Source organism: Nanorana parkeri, unplaced genomic scaffold, assembly GCF_000935625.1.
Source record: "Nanorana parkeri isolate BGI_ZX_2015 unplaced genomic scaffold, ASM93562v1 scaffold214, whole genome shotgun sequence".
Lineage (NCBI taxonomy): Eukaryota > Metazoa > Chordata > Amphibia > Anura > Dicroglossidae > Nanorana > Nanorana parkeri.
In genome coordinates, this window is record NW_017306482.1 from 1558577 (window position 1) to 1570064 (window position 11488).

The 11488-nt window shown below is 44.5% G+C and overlaps 1 long non-coding RNA gene across 1 annotated transcript in view; it reads right to left on the reverse strand.

Annotated features, from left to right (window-relative positions):
• Positions 1 to 248: 248 nt before the first annotated feature.
• Positions 249 to 11488, reverse strand: part of LOC108786500 — a 20031-nt gene continuing 8791 nt past the window's right edge. Inside the window, exon 3 of the long non-coding RNA XR_001941207.1 lies at positions 249 to 264. This is a non-coding gene — a long non-coding RNA (uncharacterized LOC108786500). The remainder of the gene's footprint in view (positions 265 to 11488) is intronic.

An 11488-nucleotide genomic window follows, 5' to 3' on the forward strand; every position in this document is an offset into this window, starting at 1 on the left:
TTATTATTATACAGGATTTATATAGTGCTGACAGTTTACACAGTGCTTTACAATATAAAGGCGGGTGGTACAGTTACAATACATTTCAAGACAAGAGGTTGGGAGGGCCCTTCTCATGAGAGCTTACAATCTAAATTTAAATGCTTATTCTCTCCAGTGTTCTCTTGAATTGTAACATTCTATCTCGTTACTAATGTGTATAAATTTCCTATGATCATCAGCGCCATCTAGAGGTCATACTAGGGTATTTTTCTGATTATCTCTCTTGTTTATGGATGAGTCTATTAAAGGACACTTTCCTAGAACAGAGAATAGACTAAGAACATTCGATTTTGCTTTATTATCGCAACAGCTAGTTGACTTTCACAGAAGGAATGTTCCTGCAGTGTTGCTGGATGACTAAATGATGTCTATTTGTAAACAGAACCCATAGTGTACATGAAATATCGGTAAGTAGTACCAATATAAGGTTCTGTATATGCAATCTCAAACTAGAATGAGTGTTGTGTATGGGAGTAGTATGTAAATTCCTCTCCTGCAGGCTCCATGAAAACATCCCCACCTAGTATACAAAGATGAAAGTTGCAGGGTTGGTGGCCCTGCCTGTACGCTGTGTGTGCATGTGTACACACGATGTTCTGTCACAATGTTTACCTCATGCCTGAAGCTGGGCATAGTGTGTGCTTTACCTCTCCCTCTGCAATAAATTCGGGATCTCTGAGGTCAGTGCGGGTGTACTGCACCCCCTAGTTCTCACTTAATGCCAATGCATGGAATCACCTACAGGACCACAGGGATGCAGACAGGACGGTGCTTCCTCTGCACTACTGTACTTTCTCCACAGTCTGTGTACATACCTGAGTTACAAATACTGTGTACATAAATTATTTGTAAAATAAAATATTTTAAATAAATAAGCATGAACTACGCTGGGTTCTGCACGGAGTCTTTTTGTACATATAAGACTACATATGAATATGTTGTATGTTCTTTTCTGTATAGCAGGTTCTTTTTTATGTGTATACATGGCTGGTGTTAAAGTGCAACTGAAGCCCAAAGTTTTTTTTAACTTTTGGATAGAGTGGATAGGGATTAGAAGACTTGTCAGGTTCTGCCAGGGGTTCTAGTTCTCCCCTACTCCACTAAACCCATTCATATACACATATCAATGTTCAAGAGCCTCTAAGATACCTTACACAACATTTACCATTCATGTCGAAGTTTCCATAATTCTCAAGGAAGTTGAAATATTTGATATTACTAATGAAGTAAACATTTTACAAAAGGTGTCCTTTGCCATCATCCCAAGTATGATCCTTTCATTTCGGTTGTCCATTTTTACCCCCACTGGTAACTGCATTTACCCCTCACAATTCTTCAGAACAGCCTTTCTCAACCATGTTGCTGTGGCCCCCTGGTGTGCCTTCTGACTTCCTCAGGGGTGCCTCGAAATTTTCAATAGCATCATGCCTCCAATTTGCAGAGGGCTCTTTATGTGAAAGAGGGGGGATCTGATGTGAACGGGAGGCTGTAATGTTAAGGAGACTCAGATGTGAAGTGAGGAACAGCAATTTTCCTGTGTTTTTGTGTGTTTTTGCATGGGTTCCCCCCTTAAAAACCATGCTAGACCCCTATCTCATATAAGGGTCTTAGGGGGTCCACACGTTGTATTTTACATTTTTAAATTCAGGTTTTTTACATTTTCGAGATTTTACATACTTTTAAAGGGTGCCGTGACGGGGAAAAAAGGTTGGGTACCGCTGCTTTAGAAAAATGTTGGGTAGATAATTGTAGAACCTTACCGCAATCAGTGTTCCAAGCTGCACTCCTCACAGCCATTGTGACCAAAATGATGAAGTGGTGCTTGTAGTGACAGCAATAAATGGTGCCATGCAGAGAAATCAGGAGTTGAAGAGCACCCCATAAGCGTGAAATTACCAGCTTGGATATGTTAACATTGCGTCACATGAATACATAGTCCAACCTTTCAGGGCCATGTAAGGTCCCTCCCTTGCAGTTATATAGTGTTGACACTATGTTACCCTGAAGAAGGGACTATAAGTGGCCTGAAACGTTGGACTATGTATTCATGTGACTTACTGTGAATAAATCCAAGCTAGTCATTTCACACTTATGGCGATGTCCCTTCAACCCATAATTGTAGAACCTGGCTCCTTTATTTAAGTACTTGGTTTCTATCAAAGTATACTACAAACCCTTTAACCTGGGTGCCCAAGGTCTTTTAGGAAACCTATAAACCCCATGGAAACTGAGCATATGAAGTAGTAACCCAAAGGTTACCTTCAGTGAATACTGCATATCAAATCAATCAATAGTTCCAGAGATATAGGAGTCTGAGCACTGCTATTGGTTGGTAAGACTGTTCATCTCACGAAAGAACCTATAAGGAGGCAAGAGGGGCAGAGCCAAGCTTGATGAACCAGTCTCAGGAAAGCCACTTTGCTGGTGATCTGAAGGTGGAGATTTGTTTTGCCAGGTTGATAGTTGCATATTGTTGTTCTCTTTGCTAGTTTACAATGGGGGAGTCGGGGACTAATGCCCCATCCAACTATTACAGATCATCATTAAGTCATAAGTCCCTAAGAAGAAAGTATGGTAATAAAATGAAACTAGAAAATTTAGTGCCAACACTTGTTGCCAAGACAATAATACCATTTACAACCTTGACATACTTGTCTGATTATTGGTGCAGGCTCCTTCCTGGGATGACCAGCCGCTGGTTCTCTGATACTTCTTCTCACAGTCAAGGGTGGATTCTGTGTGACGGGCTGCCTCTTCCTGAGGATGAAAGCCAACAACATTTCCAAATCTATAGCCAGCGCTAGAGCTAGATCATAAGACTACAGTACACATACTGTAGCTGCCCAATTGAATACTGTAAATGCTATACTGGAAGAAGAGTGCATAGCGGCGAATTGCAAACAGTGGATGCCATCACATTTTAAAAGCACATCATTGGAAAGTATGGTTGTTTAAGACGTAGATATCATTTACTTTAATGTGCTGCCTTTACATGACTAATCCGCCTTGATAGGTGACATTGCAGAAGAAGATATCAATGAAGTACTTGCTTTGATGACAGAGTATGTACAGTGCACTTTATAACATCAATCAGGAACATCACATATATGGATTGGCAAAACAACTTCATACCACAAAATAACAAGGTGTTCCGCAGCAAGCCTCTCGACAAAGAAATTGTACCCATCAATCAAATCTCTGTGTTCTGATGTCTTTCCGTCAATACCACCAGATCTCCCTTGAGATGTCTCATGTTTTAAGTGTATTAAAAAGGGGAATGAGAAATACAATGGCTCTTGTCTGGCAGGGGAAGAAACAAATGTTATCTCCATAGGGGAAAGCAAACTTAGGCACAAAGAAGTTAAGGGTCGTGATGGGTAAGGGGGAAAGGAGGGGAAGAAAAAAAGAAGGGTAAAGGAGGAAGATGTAGGAGCAAAGAGAAAATTGGATGAAGAGCAGGAGAATAGAGGGGGGGGAGAGGAAGGAGGGGGAAGGTGGGGTGGAGGGTAGAAGAGGAATCACCAGGGTAGAGTGGGTTGTCAACGTCCATTTAAGTCACCGTGGTGTGTACTTACCACGGTTCCAGGTTGTCTGACCAGGTTTAGATGAGGTGAGGTCAGAAGTGTAGTCCACTGTAGTTAGTGTAGTTATTCCAGTAGAACCACTTCTAAAGAAAGGTTCTTCATATCCCTTAATTGTGGAGGTAAGGTCCTCTATCAGCCTTATCTCATTGATACATGCAAACCATTGCAGAAGACTGGGGGGTTTCCGTTATACCAAGGGGCTGTAATGCACAGTACTTACCAGGACACTTAGAAGTAAGCGTTTGTATGTTTTTACCTGGGATAAGATTATGGTACAGGAGGAAGAAGGCTGGGTATTTGGAAATCTGCGGGCAATTTATTCCAACAACAGGCCGTGTTTGTTTATGGGATCATAGCAGTGATGTTGGCCATACACTCGGCAATTTTGAAAGCTTTCCATTTAAAAATAAAAAATGACATTAGACTGAACAGTCCCCCAGTAATCTGCCACCCATAGATCATTTAACTCATGGAGTGTGGCGTTCAATCTAAGACGCCACTCATTTCACTGCGACCATTATCTCATTAAAAACTAGGAGACCAAAAGTGCTTGAAAGCTGGCACAAACTACCCACCATATGGTCAGCATAGAGTTGTGCCTCGCTAATGTCTTCATCTAAGCACCAGACAATGTATCGGTTTGTGATCATGGGGTAGATGTAGGAGTTGGGTTTATACAGAACCAGCTCCTAGTGTGTACAAACAGCAAGCACCGGCCATGTTTGTGCTGCACCAGCAGTAGGCGCTGCGTGCAAGGAACAGAGAGCAGGCAGCCAGTTTCAGGGAGGTGTCTGCCAGCCTCAGGATGCTGCATTATGGGCCAGACTCCTTGGAGAGCTGTGATCATTCAAGTGCTCAGAACTCATTAGGGATAAATCAAACCAGTAACAGCAGGAAGCAGAAACAGTATACCCAGCGTTCAGCAATGTTCCCCCTCCCATACCCCAGTGCCTCCCTCTTCTCCTAAGACTCCGAATATTCTACCTCCTCCCAGATCATGATGGGGAGGATGGATGCACACAAGCCCAATTGCTCCTTCTCACTGCACTCATTTGCGGGGAAACTGCACAGGAAAAAGAACACCTTTAACTCTATCCTTCCCAGCAGTTTCTGAAACACATTGGCGGACGGCGGGTCGAACTGAGACATCAGTTAACCGTATTCACCGAATAGACAGATGCCAAATGACACATGGCAGCAGAGTACCTGGGCAGCCAGTCGCTGGCTGCGTACAGGGACCCCGGGGGTCCCAAAGGGGAGGATAAGGAGGAAAGGTTGGGGAGGGTGAGGATTTGCAAATAAAAGTTCACGAAGCAGAAAATAAAAAAGCAAATCATACAGATGTGCCAATTTTCAGGATCATTGCCCCTTCCGCCCTCTCTCTATGGTGAAAGGCTGGGTCCTTTGGGACCCCTTGCAGCAAAATAAGGGATGTCCCCTAATTGTAAAGCAGACTTCTCATTCAGATACAGATCTGAAAATTGTAGTCTTTTTTAATTATAAATGCCCTAAAGGGACCATACACCAACAGAAAAGGGCAGTTTTTAGGCTTTCTTTGAACATAATTAGCTTATCTATGGGCACTCTCTGACTTTTACATTCGACAGATGAGCCTTAGGATGGAAAACACGATTGTTCGAGCACAATGTATGTGGCTGTTGTAAGACCCCTCCATTGGCTCGCTTAGCAATGAGAACCCCTACACCTGAGAGCATAACTAGGAATCTTGCAGCCCCATAACAATATTTTGATGGGACCCCCCAGCTAGCTCTCTATGTAGCAGCTTGCAGTGTCAACTGTGACAATTCCTGTCATTGAGTTTGACATAAAAATGTCTAAATGAAGGACAGGCATCAGGAGAGCTGTCAGAATAGTCAGTGCACTGCAAGGTATCGGAGCTTTGGATCAAAGGTATAGTTGTAGAAGCAATAATAATGATGACCATAATAATATGAGATGTCCTTTAAGGCTTTACCTGAGCAGAAACTGGGCATTTTTACTTCATGAGGGGTCTGTGACCAGAGAAGAGGTCTGACTTCAACCCAACTATCCTGGAAACTTCACAGATTAGTTTTGTTTAGGGGTCCCCTCTTACCCCAGGCCCCATAGCAGCTGTGTGGGCTGCTATAGCTATTATTACATCACTTCCCCTAACGGTCAGAGAAGGCCAACCACACGGCCTGATTCCAGCCATTTGAACCTGAGTCAATATCTACTGGCCTAAAACATTGTTACCTGTCTACTGGGATGTGCAAACTGTTGGCACCATATAAATCCTGTGTAATAATAATTACCTTTTTCAATAATCCTTATGCACACATATGGTCCGTGTCTCAAATGTCATCCTTACAACTCTGAGGTCCTGGCGCTGTCTGCATTCTCATGTTCTTGTTGCATTTTCATTGTGTTTCTTCCAACTTCCCATATATATACCCATTATTTAGGCTTCTGTCTGAAAGGTGGACTTGGAATTAGACCAGATACCTATTATGTGGCTGCATGTGGAATAAACCTGCTCTGTAGGTACTCTGGAGGCGCTCCTATTCATTCTTAGTGGGTCCCAAACATGCATCCCTGGAGGAATCAATGCACCTGGTCCTCAACACATACATCTAAAAACATGTGCTGTGTTGTGGTGGGAAGAGAAGGGTCAAGTTAGGGTTTTTAGCATCACATAGCACATACAAAGCCACACTCCTTCCAGCATGAACACTGACACTTCAAACCACTCCAACTCACTCCTTTCACTGACGCGTTTTTCCCAGTGGCATAACGATAGCCATAGCATCCCAGGCTGCAGCTATGGGGCCTAGGCGTGGAAGAGGGCCTCATTAAGTTGCAGGAGTAGGATTGGTTGCAATTGATGACAACTCTTGTCCCCTGTAAAGTCTACAGTCTAGAGACAACTTCACAAGGGGTCTTGGTATCATTACTCACAGCTCAGAGAGAGGTCAGCAAGAGGGAGCCACTATCACGTTTTTTGCTATGGGGCTCCATGATCTGTAGTTACTGCCCTGGTTTCTCTGGAAATGAATCATAGGGCTTTTTTAGTGTGTGGATGCTCAGTGGCGTCACAAGGGGGGTGTGGGGGTGCGTCCTGTACCCGGGTGACACCATTGGAGGTGTGACACCAAAATGACCGACAGTCATTTTAGTGTCACCCCCCCTGTGAAAAGTCAGGCACTCGTTCATGGACCGAGCGCCGGACAGATTCGGGAGAGAGGAGGGTACCCGGCGGCATACCTTATCCCGCCGCGTGACTGTGCCCTCCTCTCTCTGCCGGCATCCAGATGGCCACTGGCAGGTATCGATAAGATCGCAGCACATGCGCGGTGACGTCACAGTGGGGTGTCACCCGGTAACCGCTCCGGTGACACCCGGCCTCGGGGCGCCCCTGCTCAGTGGGTACCCATAGGGGATGAATGGGGACATCTAACACCATGGGCCTTAACGCATCAAACAACACATGCCTAACAATATAAAGGGGCCCTAAGAAGGGGCAATAACCTGTAAGTCCCCTGTGGTCAGGGAATAAGTAGAGTGCTTCAATTACCTCTGCAAAGCACTGCAGAATATGATGGCATTATATAGATGAAAAAAGGAACAAACCCCCTAATGGCCCAGCTAGCATAACACAATCTGCTCTCGAGGTAGAGAAATCACACAGCCTGTAATATATCCAGTTATAATGTATACAAAATCTTTACAGATGAACAGGATAATGTCTATAGTTACATAGTTACATAGTATTTGAGGTTGAATAAAGACATTAGTCCATCAAGTCCAACCTATTAGGATCTCATTCTAGGAGTACCCGTACCCCTGTATATTACGGTCCCTTAAGAAATCGTCCAAAAGTTTCTTGAACAATTCCACATTATTTGCTGAAATCGCCGCCTGTGGCAGTGAGTTCCAGACCCTAACTGATCTTACTGTGAAGAACCCCTTTCGCCCCTTGTGCTGGAATTTTTTTTCCACCAATTTTAGGTGATGGCCTCTAGTTTTTGTAACGGAGTTAATTTTAAACAGTTTATCGCTAATGTTGCTACCACCATTAAACATTTTGTACATGGAAATCATATCCCCCCTTAATCTCCTCACCTCATAAAAAGTTAGCAAGTTAGTTAGGCAGGAACGGTCTTTCCTGAACCCATGCTGATTGTCATTAACTATCCCGTTTTCCTGAACAAATTCTACCAGATAATCCTTTATTATGCCCTCTAGCATTTTACAAACTACCGATGTTAGACTGACCGGCCTATAGTTCCCAGGTTGGCACCTTGCCCCCTTTTTGAATATTGGGACTACCGTAGCCCTCCGCCAATCACTGGGGATCCTACCAGTCATTAAGGAGTCCTATAGATTTTTTCCATAAAATTATGGATGTTTCCCTTTCATATATACAAAATGTAATTGCTGTTGTAAATTATACACATTGTAGCAAAAGTGATTTTAAATTTCCCGCGGTTGCTAAATAACAGCATAGCCTTGGCGGACTTTGTAGGGCTCCCCGGTGTCTATGCTGTATGCCATGCACGGGCCCAGGAGGCCTTCCTCCTCCGAATCCAGCAAAGACATCACTCAGCATCTCTGTACAACTGCTTTCGCCTCCTGGAGCTTTGTCACCCGCTTGGCTGCTCAAAAACAAAGCCTTCCTTTGTCTCCAGTCCTGACTTCTTCTCCCTGTCACTACACAGAAGTGTGAAGACACAGACGCCCCTCTCCTCCCAAAACCCTCATCTGCCATTTACTGCAAGCAGCACAGGGGTTAACACAGGAGCATGTGTTCCAGAAAATGCAAGTGTCATTGTCAGGACATTTTCCAAAGAACTCAGCGTGTCAACATCTTTGTGATGACATCAATAACAGTAATTCTGGGCGCTGATAACATAACCGAAGCTGCAGAAACAACCCGAATGATGGATAGGCTGGCACGTTACAGTCGCAGTTAAAGATTACCAAATGTTTTACATGCACATAATATTTAGCAACATTAGATAAGGAGGATTTCTTAAATGCATCTGGGGGCTCCCACCCGTCCGCATTTCAATCAGACAATCCAGCTTTATGAGCATTCTCATCACTATCCAGTATTAGGGCAGTGGGAAAGTGACTTTCTTTTTGTAAAACTTCTGCTTTCTGGCCTTGCCCCCCCCCCAGGCCTGCCCCCCAGGCCTTGCCTCCCCAGGTCTGCCCCCCTTCACCTCTAGCTAGGCATTCTGGCCTTGCCTCCCCAGGTCTGCCCCCCTTCACCTCTAGCTAGGCATTCTGGCCTTGCCTCCCCAGGTCTGCCCCCCTTCACCTCTAGCTAGGCATTCTGGCCTTGCCTCCCCAGGTCTGCCCCCCTTCACCTCTAGCTAGGCATTCTGGCCTTGCCTCCCCAGGTCTGCCCCCCTTCACCTCTAGCTAGGCATTCTGGCCTTGCCTCCCCAGGTCTGCCCCCCTTCACCTCTAGCTAGGCATTCTGGCCTTGCCTCCCCAGGTCTGCCCCCCTTCACCTCTAGCTAGGCATTCTGGCCTTGCCTCCCCAGGTCTGCCCCCCTTCACCTCTAGCTAGGCATTCTGGCCTTGCCTCCCCAGGTCTGCCCCCCTTCACCTCTAGCTAGGCATTCTGGCCTTGCCTCCCCAGGTCTGCCCCCCTTCACCTCTAGCTAGGCATTCTGGCCTTGCCCCCCAGGCCTGCCCCCCTTCACCTCTAGCTAGGCAGCCTGCTCACTAACTCATAATTCTCATTATTTCATAGGGAAAGGTATTTTACACTTAGCCACTCAGGGTCTATTTATAAACAATTTGCAGGCCCATTCTGCCTGCCAATATCTGAGAACGTTTATTTTGTGTGAATAATGGCAAAAACAAACGTTTTTAGTATACAGGTGAAACTTGAATAATTAGAATATCGTGCAAAGTTAATTTATTTCACTAATGCAACTTAAAAGGTGAAACTAATATATGAGATAGACTCATTACATGCAAAGCAAGATAATTCAAGCCGTGATTTGTCATAATTGTGATGATTATGGCTTACAGCTCATGAAAACCCCAAGAACCCCAAATCCACAGCCTCAAAAAAAGTAGATTATTAAATGCAATCAATAAAACAAGGATTGTACATAGAACAATATCGGACCTCTGAAAAGTACAAGCATGCATATGTACTAAGTACTTGGTTTGGGCCCCTTTTGCAGCACTTACTGCAATTACTTTTGCACGATATTCTAATTATTCGAGTTTCACCTGTATATTATCTTTTTAGGTTGGATGTATTGTGATGTAGTACTGCATTATGGCCACTAGATGGAGTGGGGGAGCATAAGGAATACATGCTTATTTCTTATGCTTCTCTGCTCCATCTAGTGGCCATAATTTAATATTACATCATAATACATTTGACCTGAAAAGAAAATCTATCTAATAAATACTATACATGGCTGTATACTGCATTGCTGTATAATGTATTGCTAAGATTTGTGGCCCTTCTACAGCTTGGAGTCAGTGGCAGAACTACCTGGGTTGCAGCTGAGACTGGGCCTTGGCACTTTACCACTGCCATAAAATCATTAGTCTGTATTGTTTTTACTGTCACATGACACTTAAAAAAGGTATTGGTAATTGTTATCGGTGAGTACTCGAGGAAAAGTATCAGTACTCATACTCAGTCTGGAAAAATTGGTATCGATGCATCCCTAATATATGCATTAAACTCCCAGTGATCCGGCACCCACTGGCATTGGTAGGTGCCAGATAACTGTAGTTTCTGGTGGCTTGAGAGTTAATAGTAACTTTCAAGCAACCCCCCCCACAGTGCTCCACTTCCCCCGCAGCCCTATTTACCTGCCAGCTAGCATCCGCAGCCGACAGGTGAATGAAAACAGCCAGGAGCAATAGCCAGACTGCTATTGGCTATTTCAAATTGCAATAACTAATAGCTGGCTGACTATTGAAGCCCCCCCCACTGAGCAGAGGAACGTTCTCTCTCAGGTCCACTCCTCTGCTCAGTGGGAGGGCATACTAGCCAGGCTGCTATTGGATAATGCAATCTGAAATAGCCAATAGCAGGCTGGCTATTTCTCCCCATTGTTTACATTCTGCTGACGACCGCGGAATCTAGCCACCAGCAGGCAGCAAGATGTAAACAAAGAATTTCCTTAGCAACAAAATACATCTAGTTGCTAATGAAAATATTTAGGGGTTTTTCATGTAGGACCCGAAGGATCCAGCCGTAGCTTCGGTTGATCCTTTGGCTCTCTTCGGCCGCCGGAGCCCTTCGGTTCAGTAGAACCGAAGGGCTGCTGTATGGGCTATTCACTATAGTCCGTACAGCAGCCGAAGGCTGCCGAGTGGCTCAGCCGAGCTGAAATAATGTGCTTCGGCTCAATTGATATTAATTGAGCCCTGGGCAAGATTTTGCTGATGGGCCCCCACAACCCTCCCGGCTCCATCACCTGCCCCTCCACTTCCCAACCTAGACCCACGTATCCACCTACATCGCCTTCCCCTGAAAAGAAACTAAAAAAAAACCCCCAATATATGCATGTGTGTATATATATATATATATACTGTATATATAACCTGTAATAACAGTATAGCTAGTTCAGGCCCATTTATCAGGCTTTTATTACAAGAAAAGCTTTAGAAGGAAGGTGTCATTAGTGGAAATGAGTAAGTCAGATCTCCAGGCAAAGCGGATAGCTACTGACCATCACCGATTTAAAGTGATGTTAGAGTCAAAGGGTTTTTAAGCTATTTCAAATGCTGATAAAATCACTTACAATGGATCCTGCTTCCTAACGTTTAAAAGTTTTAGCTTCCTACAGAATCAGCTCAGCACTGGCCCTGACATCCTGTTTTAGGGGGGGGGGGGG